Genomic DNA, 18,737 nt, shown 5'->3' with positions numbered 1-18,737 from the left:
CTAATTCATAGAACTGTGGCAATCTGGACTTGCCAGATCATTCTTGTCTTGATTTAATTCGATTCTAATATTCTGTCTGGTGTCAAGTTTTCTAGTTGACTTGGTTGGTAGGTATGCTGGTGTGCAGTTTTCTGTACAGTCTGACGAGTCAGTTCTGGGTTCCTTCACTCGTTATGGTGCTGTAACACAGAGATAATAAAAGAAACTCACCACTTACACGTCTTCAGTCAGTTAGATAAATCTTGGAAGTGTGTAAACTTTGGTCTGATTCCTGGAAGTTTCCATTCAGTTTGGTAAGAGCTAACAATTTAGCCTTGAAGTGAAACCTCTGCGTTCACAAACAGTTCCTGAGTTTCTTGATAACGTTGCGTCAATCTCTCTGGGAATGTGATAGTAACAGATAGACAGGGATAGTCCCTTGTTGCCTCTATCATCTGTTGTGTCAGCAAGGAGGTGTTCCTGCTGAGGTAGATAGCAGCATTCAAGGGGGAATTCCAGTGCCATACCGGTTGATGAATGACTGGGCATGCATGTCAGATCACAACGATCAGAGGCTGATGTTTTCAATAGTTTGAGGTCTGGGTGTAGCTTAGGATACTCAAGTCATCTCAGACTTGTCAAACCTGGACTCTCAACAACTTGGAGATGATGATAGACAAATTGGCCTTGCAGTGTCAAAGTTTTATCTTTACTGATTTTTACCAAACTATACTGCTGTTTAGTGCTGTTTGCTTTGTATTTTATTCTGAATTGCACATTAATTGTGTGTAATTTCAGTGTTAAAACATGCATTATGCAAGGCAGTTTGGCAAGATAACATTGGAATATACTGATGGAAACTAATATGGGAACACATGAAGTACAAGTGTTCCTTTATTTATTTCCAGATTTTCACCACAGTGCAATACAAAGCATGCAGAGAGACCCACAAAAGAATATAGGAACACTTGTACTTTCATGTGTTTTGAGCTGAGGGGTAGCCTAGCAGTTAAAGTGTTCGCTCGTCATACCAAGGACCTGGGTTCGATTCCCGACATGGGTACAATATGTGAAGCCCATTTCTGGTGATATATTGCTGGAATATTGCTAAAAGCAGTGTAAAGCTAACCTTAGCTCCCTTGCTCACTCACTTTCAGATGTTCGTCACGATATGGCTGAGATATTGCCGATGTGACGTTAAATATTAACTCACTCACTCACTTTCAGGAGCAGATCCGGGGTAGAATAGGCTAACCTATTAGCATGTGGACGTTATCTTGCTCACTCACTTTCAGATGTTCCCAATTGCGCAGATCGATATGGTTGAGATATTGCCGATGTGGCGTTAAATATTAACTCACTCACTCACTTTCAGATGTTCCCTTATTTGTTTCCATCAGTATATATGTTATAAGGCAACACATATTCCAGTGGTTTGTCATTACATCCCTGAAGTTGGTGCTCATCGTGTTTCCAGAAAATAAGTATAAAGGTCAAGTATATCTGTTACAGAATATGTCCATGTCAGCTTCAGTATTTGTAGGTCTTATCTCATTATCAATGGGTTTTTTAAAAGAAATATTGCATTGACAGTGTCATACAAGTTACACAAACCAGGGTCTATAACCAAAATATGGACTTATTTAAAAAGCAACAAACAGATTCTTAATGCCATAATAAAACCTGTTTTATGAGAATCTTGACGACACAACACATGGTTCATCTTTCAACACATTTCCCCAGTGAGGAAGGGTTCGCAAGGAAAGTGTGGATATTGCTATTTTTCTCCCAGCGGAGGAGCTAGTTCGTCTGGCCACGTAAGACAGCCAGCCATCTAGTCTGTCTCACAGTCCCTGAACCACATTATTTTCTCCAATGCTTAGCCGACAATGCAGTGCTGAAGCCCTAAATGAAGCAAGTCTAGATTTCTTCAGGTTCAGGTGAATCTCTGGTCTCACTGGGGCTCCTTTTCAATTTAAATGGGTTTATTGCCTACTATCAAACTTATATATATACAGAGACTAAGCATTGGTCTAGGAAAGTGTGGATATTGCTATTTTTCTCCCAGCGGAGGAGCTAGTCCGTCTGGCCACGTAAGACAGCCAGCCAGCCTGCAAGTGGGAATGTCAGGGGGATTACACACTCTCTGTGCATAGGGATCAATAAAGATTGCACAATTACAGCAATATACAACCACGGTGCTGGTATGCCCATATTTAGATCTGTGCTTCTATCAGTGATGCCCTCCTGGTGTAGCTGACATCCTTAACTTCTCGGCCAAGTCAGTCGTTTGAACAGGTTCTCTTTAAATATTTGTCTGCAAGGAGGAATCTGATCTTCTTGTGGTATTTCACATTTGTTATTATTTAATGCTGACATTTTGTTCCATGTGTAGGAAGAACTTGAAGGTACGTGGTAAGGGTGGAGTCTAAGGATTGGGATTAGAGTTTGTTTTGATTTTTGTTAGGAATTTTTGTGTAAAATGCAGCAATAGAGATTGACAATTATCGTCTGCTGGTTCTTATTACTATAACACATAACCAAGCCCTCAAAAATGGCAGATTTCTACTTTGCCGTTATACCTTAATTGGTCAGTGACAGTTTGGCAAGGATTAAGGAATATCTATTAACATTCGGTGTCTTTTGCTTACTGAATATTTAGTGAAATTGAAAGTAAAATACTTTAAAAATTGCTGAGAATTTTTCCAGCTAAAAATGCTGTTTTTAAGCTGGATGATTCTTGTACGACCCAGAAAAGAAGAGGGATTATACGGAGAGCAGTAGTTGAGAAAAGGGAGAACAGTACTTAATAATACTAGTAGAATATTAATACTAGTATTTGACAGAAGCAGTTAATTCCATTTAACTGACAAGGTGTCTCATTGAGATGGGAACCTGGAAACTCTAGACTTGCTTTATTTAGTGATTTTGCTTTGCAAAAAGTCCTTGGGGGAAGTGGAAATCATATGGTTCAGGGACTGTTAGACAGACAAGAGAACAGGCTGTTGAGACTTGGTAGTGAAAGTAGGCCTCCAGTGACAGGAGTGGGTGGGGGTGTTTCTGAGAAGGCCCTGGGGGAGCATCTGGATGAAATTACAGCTTGGGGTAGGTTGTGAACTTGTCAAGAGGAATGTGAGGTGACCCATAGACATTTCCGCAGACTGGATAAGAAACAATTGAGTAATTTGACTTGTGGTCCCACATTTCCTCAAGGCTGAGCAAGGCAGGATATTGGGGGAGGGTGATAGTCCTGGATGCCACTGATAGTACAAGTCAGCATGACAACAACAGTTGTTCCCTTGTTTGTCTGTGGAAGTGTGATAAAGCCTAGTTTCCTCCATTAAGGAAGATACTGTCTGTAGTGACTCTAATGTATGTAATAAATGCTTTACATAAAAACATACAGCCCAAATAAGAATGCTTTGATTTATGTTATGTCCTTGGGTAAGTGGAATGTGAGAAGAGGTCGTGCTTTGTCCATGTCAATATGTCAAGAGTTTCCACGATTTATTATTCAAGGGTCACAACATCAGTTAAGGGTTTAACACTGCGCAGTAATGCATGTCCATGTTAAATGTATTTAATAGACACAGACATTTTTGTATTGGGTCAAGGGATATTTATTGCAGTAAATTCTTGAGAAGAGATGTAAAGTTCCTGTTGGTAAAGGAATTGTTAATGTTACAGTACTATAAACTATGCCATTGCACTTTTTACTTTACAGGACCCTTATGTTTCCTGTTAGGATCTGAATGTAGTTATTAGGGGTCCAAAGAGGACCCCTTGCAGGGGTGGAAATAACCGATTGCCCGACGTCCGAGTCCAGTGTTTTTTTCTGTTGGGGAAGCAAATTTGTATATCACACTGTACCAGTGTCCAGTTGACTTTCCAATGTTAATTATGTTGTTTATTTAAAAACATCAACAAGAAAACGTCCGGTATAGTTGAAAAATTATCAGGGCAAGTGACTTTACATGTGCCACTGTACTGGAGTACACAAGCAATTTTAAAGTTATTTCCACCCCTGCCTTGTTGTATAGGTCAAGGTGAAACCATGTTAGTTTTGTTCTCTGGTAGATACAAGGTATATTTGATCAAACATTCCATGCAGAAATAGTGGCAATATTCAGTTAACGCATATGCTTTAAAGGTCAGAGTAACAATAGAAATTATGTATAACAACTGAAGATTATGTATAGCGACTCTTTAACGAGTATGATGTATCTGAAGTTGTATGTTTAATGTCAGATTATTTCTTGGCATTATTATTATTTCTTGTTCATTATTTGAAATTAATGCTGACTTTTCTGTTTTTACTTTTTGATAAAGCTTTAAAAATTCAGTAAACTACAGTTTTAACAAACTTAGGGACAAATGGTTTTAGTTCGTTTTAACTGTAGTTTGTTGTACACATTTTGACTATACCTCAAGTTGCCGGGGCAGAAAAACAGCTGGATATGTAAGTAAGTTCGTTATAAGTGTGTTCATAATACGCATTTCAACTACACAGCAATTGGTCGGAGCAGAAAAACAGCACTGCCAGTTTGTAATGAATGTGTTTGTTACAAGCTTAGTATACTATACTCATTTGTAAGAGGAAGGACAATTAAATGGGGAGAATTTTACGAATATTTACCTGAGACGTGAAATAGTGTTCATCTGGAAGAACAGAGCTGTGATATCCAGTACATGTGAACATTTTGTGCCTGATTTGCATGTGATACAAGAAGTAAGCTTTTATATATATATTCCATACAATGAAATATATTCCATTAAAGAACAGGTGCAGTGTAAAACACCACTGCAAAACATTTGCACAAACACATCAAATGTGAATTTATGTTTTGGAAGTTGCTTTTTAGCATATTAATGTTTTTTTAAGGCAGTGTCTCTTCTTCAGCAGAGATGAGAATTGTATGTGATATGTATTTGATGTGACAGTGTTTTGGTAATGTTTTGACTAGCTATGCAATAGGGACAGCCTCCGTGGTGTAGTGGTTAGAGCGTCGCCCGGAGACCGGAAGGTCGCGTGTTCGATCCCCATCGCGTCATACCAAAAGACGTTAAAATATGGTACTTGTTGGTCCCTGCCTGGCGCTCGGCATTAATGGGTACAACAAGGACTGGTCGGCTCGGAGTCAGTATAATGTGTCTGAGTGGGGTATTCATGCTTCACTGCGGCATGGTATCTCAGTGAGCTAGCACTATGAAACCAGCTTAAGTCTGGGCTAGTACAAGCAGCCACACATATGCATGCACATCGTCATTTGAGCAAAATATTCTTAAGTGCGACGTTAAACCCCATTTCACCTCACCTATGCAATACTATCATTTCCGTTTCAGCTATGTAGATCTTTTACTTACAAGCAACTCACTACATGACCTAGGGCATTTATGTAAAGCATAAACTTCCTGCATTTAAGGAAAGCTGCATATATGTGAAAAATATTCAAGCACGTTTCCTTGACATCCTGGAATACTTTGGAGGGATTATCCTTGAATATTTGACTATTGTGTCCCCTAATCTTTTCCCAGTTGGTATCAGGTGACTTTGAAGTGTTACATACTTTGTAAATGAATTAGGAAGTTGCACAAGGAAAAGTGGATAATCATTGTGTGGGTCGTACATGTGGAGACAATTTCAGATATGTTGCAAATGTTGACAACTGTCCATGAGGATACTTGGCCAAGATGCAAATAACTGGACTGGTTCAGTTTGTTGTTTTGCCATGGGTGTGTAAACACGACCTGTGGCATAGCTAATCTGATTCCACGTGTGTTAAGATCTGGAGCCATGCCCACTCGGAACATGCAGCATGGGATCGTCTACAGTAGGAGCATCTTCATTGCCATTGGTAAGGGAACAAAAAACACAGGAAACTAGGCATGGTTTTTGGATTTTTATTGGAGTTCGGAGTTTGTTTAGCCGCTTCAATAAAGTCATTCCATCAGCTTTTATGAGAAAGAGCAGCCGGGAACTGAAATGATGATCGATATGGTATGCTGGTTAGGTTGATATCGAATTGTTTTGGAAGGTGTAGTTATTGTGGGTGGTGGATTTTGTGGAGAGGTTGGGGACTCGGTGGGCTGCTGCTGTTTGTAGTGTTATTTGAGTTGGGGCGGTAGGGTAGCCTAGGGGTTAAAGCGTTGACTTGTCACGCCGAAGACCCGGGTTCGATTCCCCACATGGGCACAATGTGTTAAGCCCATTTCTAGTGTCCCCCGCCGTGATATTGCTGGAATATTGCTGGAATATTGCTAAAAGCGGCGTAAAACTAAAACTCAGTTATTTGAGTCATCATTATTAAGGATCAGAAAAAGACCAGCCTGTTTAATCATATCATGTTTGTAGTCAGTGTATCAGTCAGTTTGAATTTAGTGACATGTGCTAACAGGTTTTCCTGAAAAGGATGTGTGGCTCTGTATTATTTCGCATTCCTTTTATAAGTTTCCGCTCTGGTTGATCTGAGGGTTCCCTGGAGCAGTGAGGCCGAGTGTGAGAATCAACCAGCAATTTGTCACCCATGTACATGTTCCTGCCACCTGCATGATGGGATGTGCAATGAGTGATTCTTAACGACTTCTCGTTACCTGTGGCAGGTAAAGTCAGCTGGTCCACCTGACCTACCTGTCACTCTTCTTCAACTGACCCACAATCTTGCCTTGGGGATGTTCTCACAACCCAGTGTGCTATTTTTAAATAGTATTACTCGTTTGGTTCACTGTGGCGTGGTGCTTGAAAATTATTAGAAAAATAAATGAATGTTAGAAGTGTTGAACATGAACACTGGATTTGATCATACAACCCCTTCTCTTGTCCTTGGTTGATGAGAAGGATAATGGAGGCGTGAATGTCATACATATGGCTTCAGGATGCATTAGATTAGATTAAATTTCGTTTTCTTTTATAGTGTGTGTTACATGGCGAATGTTCACAGTACCGTGTCATATGAAGAGTGTTTTCTTTTCAGAAGAGCATTAGATGCAAAGATTGTGTGCATAAAAGTCGTGTCATCAGAATTCATTAAACTATGTGGTTTGCTTGTGGACGGGGGTGGGGTGGGGTGGGGCTGTAGGGGGAAAGGGGTTGTCATCTTGTCAACAGAAGTAGGGGTGGTATTGTGGGTTGGTTTAGGTGTCATTGTAAAAGGAGTTTGAGGTATCTGTAGGTGTCTTTGTAGGGATTAGTTGAGGTGTCATTGTCAGGAAGGGTTTAGGTGTCATTGTGGGGGTGAACTTAGGTATCATTGAGGGGTATATTGTAGGGGTGGGTTGACGTATCATGGTAGGGGTCGATTGAGGTATCATTGAGGGGTATATTGTAGGGGTGGGTTGATGTATCATGGTAGGGGTCGATTGAGGATGGATGGAGCGGTCTTCATGTTCACAAGAGCAAAAGTAAAGTGACATGTCTAACTCTGTCATCATTGTTTACTAAAGCGTTTCTTCTACATGCTTTTGGAATGTTTACAAACAGATTTAGAACGTGCTGACGATACTAGACATGTTGACGGTTCTTCTGTTGATGAAAGCCTTTTCTAGATTACAACTGTAAAATTTTGCCAACCACATGAATAGTTCCAAAGGTTTGTGTTACAGAAAATGAATATAGTTTCCTGATTTAAATTTGTATCATTTGCTTGTGAATCATGGCTAGAAAATGGCTTGGCAATAATGCAGACACAATGATATGGCATTCCTTCATACAGCTATTATTTTGATCATCAAAGGAAAATGCTTGGCCATAATTTACAATGCTCTTGTTATAGATGTGATGATTTGGTGTTGAAAAAGTAGTTGGCTCATTGTCGTATTACCATCAGGCCATGATGTAGAGAGTGTATATGAGGCCCGTATACCATCCCATGATGTAGTGTTTTTGAAGTGTGATATTTAGATGCTGAAAAAGTAGCTGGCTCATTGTCGTATTACCAACAGGCCATGATGTGGAGAGTATATATGAGGCCCGTATACCATCCCATGATATACAGTGTTTTTGAAGTAGGTGTGATATTTAGATGCTGAAAAAGTAGTTGGCTCATTGTCGTATTACCAACAAGCCATGATGTTTAGAGTATATACGAGACCCATATACCATCCCATAAGATACAGTGTTTTTGCACTATGTTTGATGGTGCAGGGAAAAAGGTTGCTTGCGACACACTTTGGTCTGTCTACAGAGACCATAGGCATGTGATGTATGAGTAGGTTGGTAACAAAGTGTTATTGCAGTCTCGTGTGGTAAGTTAACCCCTAATAAGCAGCGCAAGGCTCAGAGAGGATGTCTAACGTATCTGCCGATGCCGGTAGAGATAAGTCTATGCAAGCTGATGGAAAGAACAGAGTTCCATGTCCGAACTGCTACAAGTAATGAGGGGTAAACTGCCTTACTTTGTCTGTAGCCTTGGGCATGTAATTATAGAAAAGGGGTGGGAAAAAATGTTCTGAATATAACGTCACAGCTTCCATAGAATAATGGCTGAGTAAAATCAAAGTGCGACGTTGGCTTGAAATAGATTTTCTTACAGATTTGTTGAACTACTGAACTGTCTTGTCAGGGTTGGAGGCAAATAGGAGACTGTTGGTTCATTACTTGCAGGAAGCTCGCATGGAACTTATTTCAATTTTGTTTGATTTTTTTCTCTGAGAAAGTAATGAATGGCTGGCAGCTGTGTAAATGTTGCTGGGATGGGCGGAGAGACATCCATGTATTAGGAAGTTAGATACATTTTTCTTCTCTTCGGGATGGTTGTGTTGTCATCATAACAGGCTGATAGGGAAAATGTTATATGGTTATTTGTATATCAAGTGTTGGAGCTGCAGTAGTTGAACTTCAGCATGTTCAGTACAGATTGATGCTCATGCTGTTGATCACTGGATTGTCTGGTCCAGATTCGATTATTTACAGACTGCCGTCATATAGCTGGAATATTGCTGAGTGCATCGTTATACAACAGACAAAGAGTTTGACATTACTCCTGTTGATAATTCAATAATGAAGGGTTCCTCCTGCAGTTTCTCCCCCAACAACCAGACCGCCATGAATCACTGTAATACTGCTGCAACGTCAATAATCACAGCCAGCCTGACTCAGCATTCCCATGTGGAACACTGACTCAACCATGATTGAATTAGTCACCGAGTTATCAATGAATATCTGGATAAAGACCGGTGTGATTGTTCATGACGGGGAGGTCAATGAACGGACAGTAAATGGGACTGAGATGTGTAGGGCTTGTAACAGTAAACTCACGGCATTGCTACACACCCACAGCATGAGTAACACCCATCGTGGTGATGGCATCAGGATGGTATTGATCACTGGGTCGGTCACGCTGTCATTCATTGAATAAAATATCCGCTCGTTTGTAGCATCTCTGGGTCATGTGACCTGGCCTACTGTCGGTTCTACGAAATCTAGCACTAGTATGTCTTACCTGACTGATGAACAGTTATCCAGCATGTATAAGCTTTGATTTTTGGTTTACTTGCAACTCCATGACGACAACTGTATTCATGTTTATATTTTTGTGTATTTTTATATTTAACTTGTACAATTCTGATGGTTTGTGTTATTCGATAGTCTGTCGTACAGACCCTGAAGCAAATATATCCAAGAAAGCCCACACAAGTCTAGAAAACGTGGCAAGTCTAGAAGATAGTCTCACGGCTCCTTTTCATTATATTTTTTTTGTTTACTATAAACATTTTTTCTGTAAAATATGTTCATTTCAGAGACTAGTTGTCTAGTTATTTGAGACAGATTGTCCTGTTATGTTATTTCATTCATTTATTTCATTAATTCTTACTTTTTTTAAGAATGAATTCGAAATACTGAACAATGTACAGCTTTCACCGTTAATGTTATTGTTAATGACAAGTGGTCGTGAAGCATACTGTCTGCAAGAAAAGTCCCATAACATCATCTCTATCTCATAATGGGAGAAGGGATATGTTCATGTTGACCTCGAGTCATTCCATTTACACCAGTAATGACAAGTTGTTCAACAAGCTGCGCCTGCCAAGTTCTAGCAAGGGCGATCAAATTACTGGCTTTTTAGCAATTACAGCTGAAGATAAACAGTTGCTGCCTTAAGATGACACTGTGAGGAGCTAGACTTGAGCCAGTCAACAGCACCAATAAAACCCATCCATGTTATCTTCCATCACAAGAACCTGTTTACATTGCTGCCTCGGACTCTGTGGGGAGTTCTGTAAAAACAGTTGCAGATTTATAGTGAGCACTCAAATATCCATCTGACTGAACAGGGGCAAAGTTTGTCTCTGCTTGTTGACCGTATATTTATTGTACACTGATTTCACGTTGCAGTATTATGCATACTTGCTGTGAAAAGGATAAAATTACTGTTAAGTAAGAAACTATTAGGGTTTGAGTGAGTTAAGATTTATAGTCACATCGGATATTTCAGCCATATTATTGTTTCTAAACAAGTATTAAATTCATGATAAATACAGTTAAATTATTAAAAGATATAATGAGAATCAGAGGTGTAATTTTTCTGTCTGTTTATTTGTTTGTTGTTTTCACCGCGACTCAGCAATATTCCAGTGGTATGGAAATAATGGTGGTCTGAATAAGACAATCAGTGATCAATAGCATGATCAATCCATTTATGCAATTAGCATGATGGCATTGATTGGGTCAGCCGAGCCTGATCAACCAATCCCTTTAGTCACCTGTTATGACAAGCATGGGTTGCTGCAGACCAATTCTAACCCAGATCTTCACAGGTCAAGGACTTCATGAATGCAATGGGGATAATAATGTGTCCATTTATATAGCGCCAAACTCCACACTAGGTATGCTCATAGCGCTAACAATCAAGGCACAGCACATTATTACCCCGGATAACCAAAGCTGCCCAGGCGCTAGAAGGTTATAAGTCATATGACTTATCCCACCGGGTACCCATTTTCCTGCTGGGTGAACAGAGACAATTTTGAACAAACTCACTTGCCTAAGGTGAGACCACATGTGTCACATGTGCTTCGTTGTGGGGCAGGACTGAAGATCCTAGAAACTCGCAGGAGTCAAGCTGCCAAACACGGTCACCCATCCAAGGACTCTCCGAGCTTGGCTGCTTAACTTCAACAATTTTTGTGACCTGAGCTTTGAGCACAGGACCACGCGCCACCACCGCGATTTGTAGTGCCATAAGTTGTCCTGTTTCCAGTACCAACTTTGACAATATTGAGTCTGTGGTTACTTCTTGTGAGTCTTCAGAAACTTATATAGACTAACATCTTGGCTCTGAAATGAAAATATAGGGAAAGAAAAGTAGTTAAATTGCCATAATCAAATATAATCAGAAGAACTCCGGAGACTTTCTTCATTTTACAACAGTAATCTAGACTTGCCCAAAATGATAGACTTGCACCATCTGTATTGGATGTATGTGTCAGGGTCTCTATGACAGACCAACGCTAATGAGGCACATTGTGTTACATTATCTACTGAATGTGATGATTCCACTGGCCCCAGACAGGACTTAACCCCAGGGGTTCTGTCTGGGATTAGATTGGTATTACACTGTCAAGAGCTGATGCTATATATTACATGTGTTGGATAATGACTCTCTGAGTGATGATTGGATAGTTCAAGAGGACTGATGGGATTATGAGATGTCTGACCTACTTTGATCGGTTTTGATTGCTGATTGGTGGGAAAGGAGCTTGTTAGTAAGATAGAGAATGTTTGGTTTTTTGCATGTGGTTTATTTACAATGAGATTGAAGTTTTTGAATGGCTTTTTGAAGCGATACACATTGGGGGAAAGTTTATGGATTTCAACTTGTGGAATGTGAGGAACAAGTCATTTTAGAGTATATTCTTACTCCTTCATTAGGGGAATGGGGGTGCGGTTGGATAGCCTAGCAGGGGTGGAAATAACCCATTGCCCGACGCCCGAGTCCAGTGTTTTTTTTCTTTCGGGCAAGCAAATTTGTATATCACACTGTACCAGTGTCCAGTTGACTTTCCAATATTAATTATGTTGTTTATTTAAAAAATCAACAAGAAAACGGCCGGTATAGTGGAAAAATGATCAGGGCAAGTGATTTTACATGTGCCACTGTACCAGAGTACACTAGCAATTTTAAAGTTATTTCCACCCCTGCCTAGTGGTTAAAGCGTTTACGTGTTACGCCAAGGATCCGGGTTCGAATGCCCACATTGGTCCAATGCGTGAAGCCCATTTCTGGTGTTCACTGCTGTGATATTGCTGGAATATTGCTAAAAGCGGCATAAAATCATACTCACTCTCTCACTCACTCACTCACTGTATGAAATTGGTTGTTACAAGACGTGTTCTGGATACTGAAATAGGTCTTCTTTGACTGTATAGGTGTTTGGGGGATCAAGGCGATTGGTTGATAACACACAAACATTTGTCAGGAAAAACATGACTGTAAGGATCTCATGGGTGTGGGGATGTGAGCGGGTTGTGTGGTGTCGAGATGCCAGGCTGCCGCACCCTGGAATGAGTCAACCTAGGGTTGTGCTCGGATACTACTTCCCTAAATCAGTTGATAAACTGAGATGCTCACACTTTTCACTGATTGGCGAACCCTTCAGAGTACACTGTAAAGTTGCACTTGTGGAGATGCTCTGTTATGTTTTTGTTTGTTTTGCTTGATGTTTAACATCACCCTCAGCAACATTTCATAGAGATAGCGGGGGGTCTGCATATAATCAAAATCTGCAAATAATCAAATCTTGACAAGACAATCCATTATTGACATCATGATCATCAATCTGTGCGATTGAGATACGATGATGACCTGCTCCGAGCAAGTCAGGGTGTCAAGCAGAATGATTCCATAAATCATCTCTCTTTAAAACGTCTCTAATGGTTTAAAGAAAGACCGAAGTTGAATCCCACATGTATTAAAGCAATGTGGGTAGCCATTAATGGTTCCCCCATTGATATTGCGAATATTGCTTAAAAGCTCGCATAAAACCGAACTCCGGGTTGAATCCCCACATGGATACAATGTGTGAAGCCCATTTCTGGTGTGTATCACCGTGATGTTGCTGGAATATTGCTAAAAGCAGCGTAAAACCAAACTCAGTCAATCAGTCAGTTAAAGCAAGGATTGCTGAACACCAGTTGCTCACCATGATCTTCATGCACCAATTTATGGGTATAATCGCTTCACATACGTTTATGAGTCCCCATGTTGTAACCATCTCTGTATCAGGGCCGGTGGGGTAACTTTGTGGTTTAAGCATTCGCTCGTCATGCCAAAGACCCGGGTTCGATTTCCCGCATGGTACAATGTGTGAAGCCCGTTTCTGGTGTCCCCCGCCGTGATATTGCTGGAATATTGCTAAAAGTGGTGTAAAACCCAACTCACTCACTCACTCATCTCTTTATCAGCTGTGCTTGTCTACTGTAATAATGAGAAATAAGGGAGAATATTAATAAGGTCACCATCATAGATACCTTCTCTATACCCCTTGGGATGAGGTTACCAACCAGAGTAACCCATGTTGTATGGTCACCAGTCAGAATAACCCGTTTTGTATCCTTAGGGATAAGATCACCAGTCAGAATAACCCATTGTGTAACCTTTTGGATAAGATCACCAGTCAGAATAACCCATTGTGTATCCTCTTGGATAAGATCACCCGTCAGAATAACCCATTGTGTATCCTTTTGGATAAGATCACCAGTCAGAATAACCCATTGTGTATCCTTTTGGATAAGATCACCAGTCAGAATAACCCATTGTGTATCCTTTTGGATAAGATCACCAGTCAGAATAACCCATTGTGTATCCTCTTGGATAAGATCACCAGTCAGAATAACCCATTGTGTATCCTCTCGGATAAGATCACCCATCAGAATAACCCATTGTGTATCCTCTTCAATAAGATCACCAGTCAGAATAACCCATTGTGTATCCTTTTGGATAAGATCACCAGTCAGAATAACCCATTGTGTATCCTTTTGGATAAGATCACCAGTCAGAATAACCCATTGTGTATCCTTTTGGATAAGATCACCAGTCAGAATAACCCATTGTGTATCCTTTTGGATAAGATCACCAGTCAGAATCACCCATTCTATACCCCTAGGGATAGGGTGACCATCTAAAATAACCGATTCTGCAACCCTTAGGAATAATGTCAGCAGGGTAAGACTGATACAGGTAATACCTGGTGGCTCTGTTTATGTGAAACCAATACCAAGAAGTCAGCAGCAGTATTTTTGAGATTCAAGGTCAGGAGAATATAGCTAAAACTGTCCTAGCATGCATGCCACATCTTCAAGTAGAGCTTTCAGTGATTGATGCACCTGTTCAATCTGCATATAGGGACGATCACCAGTATATGGACAATTTATGTGAGACTGTTTGCCTTCCTGAAGCCCTGCTAAGTCTGTTCATGTATGGAGTGTTCCAATAACATGTTGATGTCGTGTACCTGTTGAATCGTTGTCAGCTGATACCTCCACACCTCTCCCCAGCCGCACGTCCTACGGTGAAGTCAATGCCTGGTTATGTGATTTATTGATTCGAAATCCACTGCAAAGTGCTCTCGTTTCCCAGTGTCAAGGAGCTGCTCTGATGGCTGGTCCCGGAATATTTCTAAAATGAGCATCTGGCACTAATTGTCATCATGTAATCAATTGTTAACTATTTGTTGTGTAGACGAGGCATCAAATTTAACTTCAGTGTACTGTTTAATCCGTCTTTGAAGAGAATTATTCATACATGTAATAATATCACTTAGTTCGGTATCAGCCATGCATGGAATACACATGATGATAGAATATTGCAGGTAATCAATTAATTTTTCTGGTAAGTGTCGTGTTGCTATCAATTATTAATGAAGCCTGTTCACTCTATATTATTCTGCACTCTTGATTTTACTTGTCCCAACACAAACTAAATATCCCAGAGCAATTGAAAACGTAAAAACAGCCTGGAATGAGTGTTGGGTGGTCCAGATAACGAGACCAAATAAATTTTTTAAATCATAAAATAAAAATAAAGTCAAAGTTTTGCGCTGCTTCAGATGATATGCAGGGCATCGTGTTCCATTAGGTAATATGTCTATCATCTGCTTTAGTCCAGAAACTTGTAAGATCAATTTGAGTTGACTAGCTGCTTACAGCTTGTTAATTTTGTGGTCACTGACTTGGAAATTGTTGAACATTGATCAGCTCTTCATGTCAATGTTGAAAGCCTTCACCGCTGTGATCAAAGCTGACATCCAGTTCACACTGACTGATAAAGAATACATGCACATCGCCACCGACAGCACGGTTATTGATGTCCATTGTGTTGTTCAATACAGACTGTCATTAGCATTACAATATGGCGTTGGTATCTGCCATCATGGGTGATAACCAGCGAATGGGATGGTTTGTTTCGAGATTGTTTCCTGTTTGTATTACCTTTATGATTAGATATTTTCCAGCTCAAAGGAATACTGCCTTTCCAATATTGTTAATTGCTCTTATTTAGACAACAAATTGTGTTGATGTTATTAACTGCCTCATTAATAACATGCACCAGATAAAAGCATTTTGCTGCAGCTTTCCGACTGAATTCAGAACTCCTATGTAGCACAAGCACATTTGTTTGTTTATGTTTGAGGTCTGTAAAAAGATTTCTGAATTGTTGGACACAATCGTTGCTCTGTGATGAGCATTGAGGGTTCCTGGATCAGTCGATCGTGCTTGTTCGTTCAGTGAACCCTCCTCACCAACATGATTGGCGTATCTGGTAGAAATAGCCCAAGGTTCTGTTCCTTGTCATCAATAATTATTGATGATTTTCTTTGAGATGGCCCCTTGTCTGCCATTGTTTGTGTGGAAAACTGACAGCCCCAGTGATTGCATTGTCTTGTCATCACATGATGTGTTGGTGAGTGACACAGAAACAAGGGAAATGCACCTTGTATTGTTTGTGGTTGTCATTATTGTTACACACGCTAGTGTCTGGCCAGCTGTGTGTATAACACTGTTCTGGTATGTAATGGTTCAATTACATGAGAGATATGTCATGTCACTTGTATTAGCTCTGGGTGGTGGAACAACAGTCTGAATAGAGAATAAATTAAACAATAGTTGAAGAAGTCTCCAAATCATCATCATCATCATCAAAAGATATCTGATGTCACTTGTATTAGCTCTGGGTGGTGGAACAACAGTCTGAATAGGGAATAAATTGTATAATAGTCAAATAAGTCGGAAGGCGCATGTTAAATCTCCAAATCATCATTTATCATCATCATCATCATCAGGGCTCCAGATAACTTTTGGGGGTGTGAGTGTACTTACACATCATATTGCAAGTGGAGGTGTACTGAGAATTTTGAAGGAGTACTGACATGTTTTTGTGTGAGCGAGTTGGTGATGTGGTTTGTCTGGATGATTCATCGATCACTATTGCCAAACATGTATTTGTATTTGAAGACGCTTGAGAAATAACTGAGCGACCGTGTGATGCGCGAAATGTCAGGTCCGACTGGGTATAAATAGGAACAGTGTAGTTTTTAGCCAATCGAAAAATAGTGACGCATATCGTTGCATGGCAACGCGAGGGATTCCTACTGTCGGGGTTTCCTCATGTGTCAAATCGTGTTTCGCAAAAGAAACTTGACAAGTATTTATCCGAAATAGATTTCCATTTGCACGATACGCACGGAAATTACATGTTAGACGTACAAAGGTATTTATGTGCGTACATGATACGCTTGAAATCTTATATTATGTCGTACTTAATTGATTTTGAGGCGTACATTACGCCTGTACGCCCCTTATCTGTAGCCCTGATCATCATCATCAAAAATGATTTGGCAAGTCTAGATTGCCTTAGCTCTATGGAAAGGTATTGAGGATTCCACTGGGCTCCTTCTGGATTTGTTTTGTACATATATTTGGTATTTGTAAATAAGATAGCACAAGGGAACAGCTTTTCACTACAAGCTACTGGGAGAAAATTGAAAGGGGCTAAGTGTTACATGCTTGGGGTTGGGAGCTCTATGTAGTTTCAATATTGAAGATACTTAAAGGTATGGTAAAACTATCTTAATAATAAGTGGATGAGTGGGTTAGGCAGCTGACTTTGTGTGATGGCATTTGGTGCTGACTCTGATGGTGTGGGTTCGAATCCCAGATGGGACTCAACCCAATAAAAGTACTAGAATCTGTACTGGGAAAATGTAATCCCAAATAACGTGTTATATCTTGATAATAAGCATTACTTGACTATGATTGCTGTAAAATATGGAAAATGTGATGAAAGCATTTCCTGAGACCCATTGCTAAACCCTCATGTTGTTGGCTACAAGTATATATTATTGTGGGTATGCATGACTACCAAAGAAATTAGCACAAATATTTATTGGAGTGCCCTGGTCCCTTCTTGTACAAAGCAATACAAGAGCGCTACAATCATCTTAACATCCGTACTCTAAGACAGCCTTAAGAGGCTACCCGTGAAGATCCGGGTTAGAATATCGATCTTCAGTAACCCATGCTTGTAAGAGGCGACTAACAGGATCGGGTGGTCAGACTCGCTGACTTGGTTGACACGTCATCGGTTCACAATTGCGTCAATCGATGCTCATGCTGTTGATCACTGAATTGTCTGGTCCAGACTCAATTATTTACAGACCGCCGCCATATAGCTGGAATATTGCTGAGTGCGGCGTAAAACTAAACTCACTCACTCATTTCGCTAATATCGCTTTGTGCAAGTGGATCCTAAGGTCAAGGATTTCGACCTGGGGATGGTCTTCCCTTACAGATGTTTATACTAGTTGTGTTTCCTGATGAAAGTTTATCACAGTGTTCGATTCTTTGACGACTTGATAGCTTTGAACAATGCCAGAGTTTTAGCAAATGTGTTTAGAAAGTCGACAAGTTCAGTTTATACATCAAAACTAAAGAGGGTGCAGTTCTATGTTTACTTGACATTTCCCTCTGATGCGAGATGCTCCTCAGCCAGACTGGAATATCACAATTGCCCTGTTTATAATGTATCTTCAGCCCAGCAAAGGTCATGAGTTACACTGTAACGAGCCCAGGCACATGCCACTCCAGCCTGATATTCATTTATGCAAAAAAATAAACATTGGAATGTCAAGCTGGTCTGATATTAGGATCTACCAGCATCAGGGGCATCACTGACCCATGTGCCTAATTTTAGTGCCATCCTACATTTTGTGTCTTATGGGAACATGGAGTGGCAAGCTTTTGTTGTAACTTTTCAAACTTGAAGTCCTACCATGATCCCTTGTTAGTTTCTTATTGTCAACCAGTGTCCGTTTACCTTCCTGTAAGGAGTGGATGGGGTGTGCCTATAAGCAGGGATGGGTCTCTCTCTCTCTCTCTCTCTCTCTCTCTCTGTGTGTGTGTCTCTTTCTCTGTGTCTCTCTCTCTCTCTCTGTCTGTCTCTCTGTCTCTCTCTCTCTCTCTCTCTCTCTCTCTCTCTCTCTCTCTCTCTCAGGGTTGTGGGGTAGCCTAGTGGTAAAAGCGTTTGCTCTTCAAGCTGAAGACCCAGGTTCTATTCCCCACATGGGTACAATGTGTGAAGCCCATTTCTGGTGTCCCTACCATGATATTTCTGGAATATTGCTAAAAGCCGCATAAAACTAACCTCACTCACTCTCTCTCTCTCTTTCTCTCTCTCTGTGTCTGTCTCTCTCTCTCTCTGTCTGTCTCTCTCTCTTTCTTACACACACACACACACACACAAAATGGGGGAGGGGGCTGGGCTGTA

The 18,737-nt window shown here is 40.4% G+C and overlaps 1 protein-coding gene across 1 annotated transcript in view; it reads left to right on the top strand.

Annotated features, from left to right (window-relative positions):
- Positions 1 to 18,737, top strand: part of LOC124269735 (tyrosine-protein kinase Abl-like) — a 110,910-nt gene that overhangs the window by 67,840 nt on the left and 24,333 nt on the right.

The sequence above is a fragment of the Haliotis rubra genome, unplaced genomic scaffold, assembly GCF_003918875.1.
Source record: "Haliotis rubra isolate DU_JTF1 unplaced genomic scaffold, ASM391887v1 Scf147, whole genome shotgun sequence".
NCBI lineage: Eukaryota > Metazoa > Mollusca > Gastropoda > Lepetellida > Haliotidae > Haliotis > Haliotis rubra.
The sequence above is the reverse complement of the archived record's forward strand: the minus strand, read 5'-3'. Positions and strand labels throughout refer to the sequence as shown.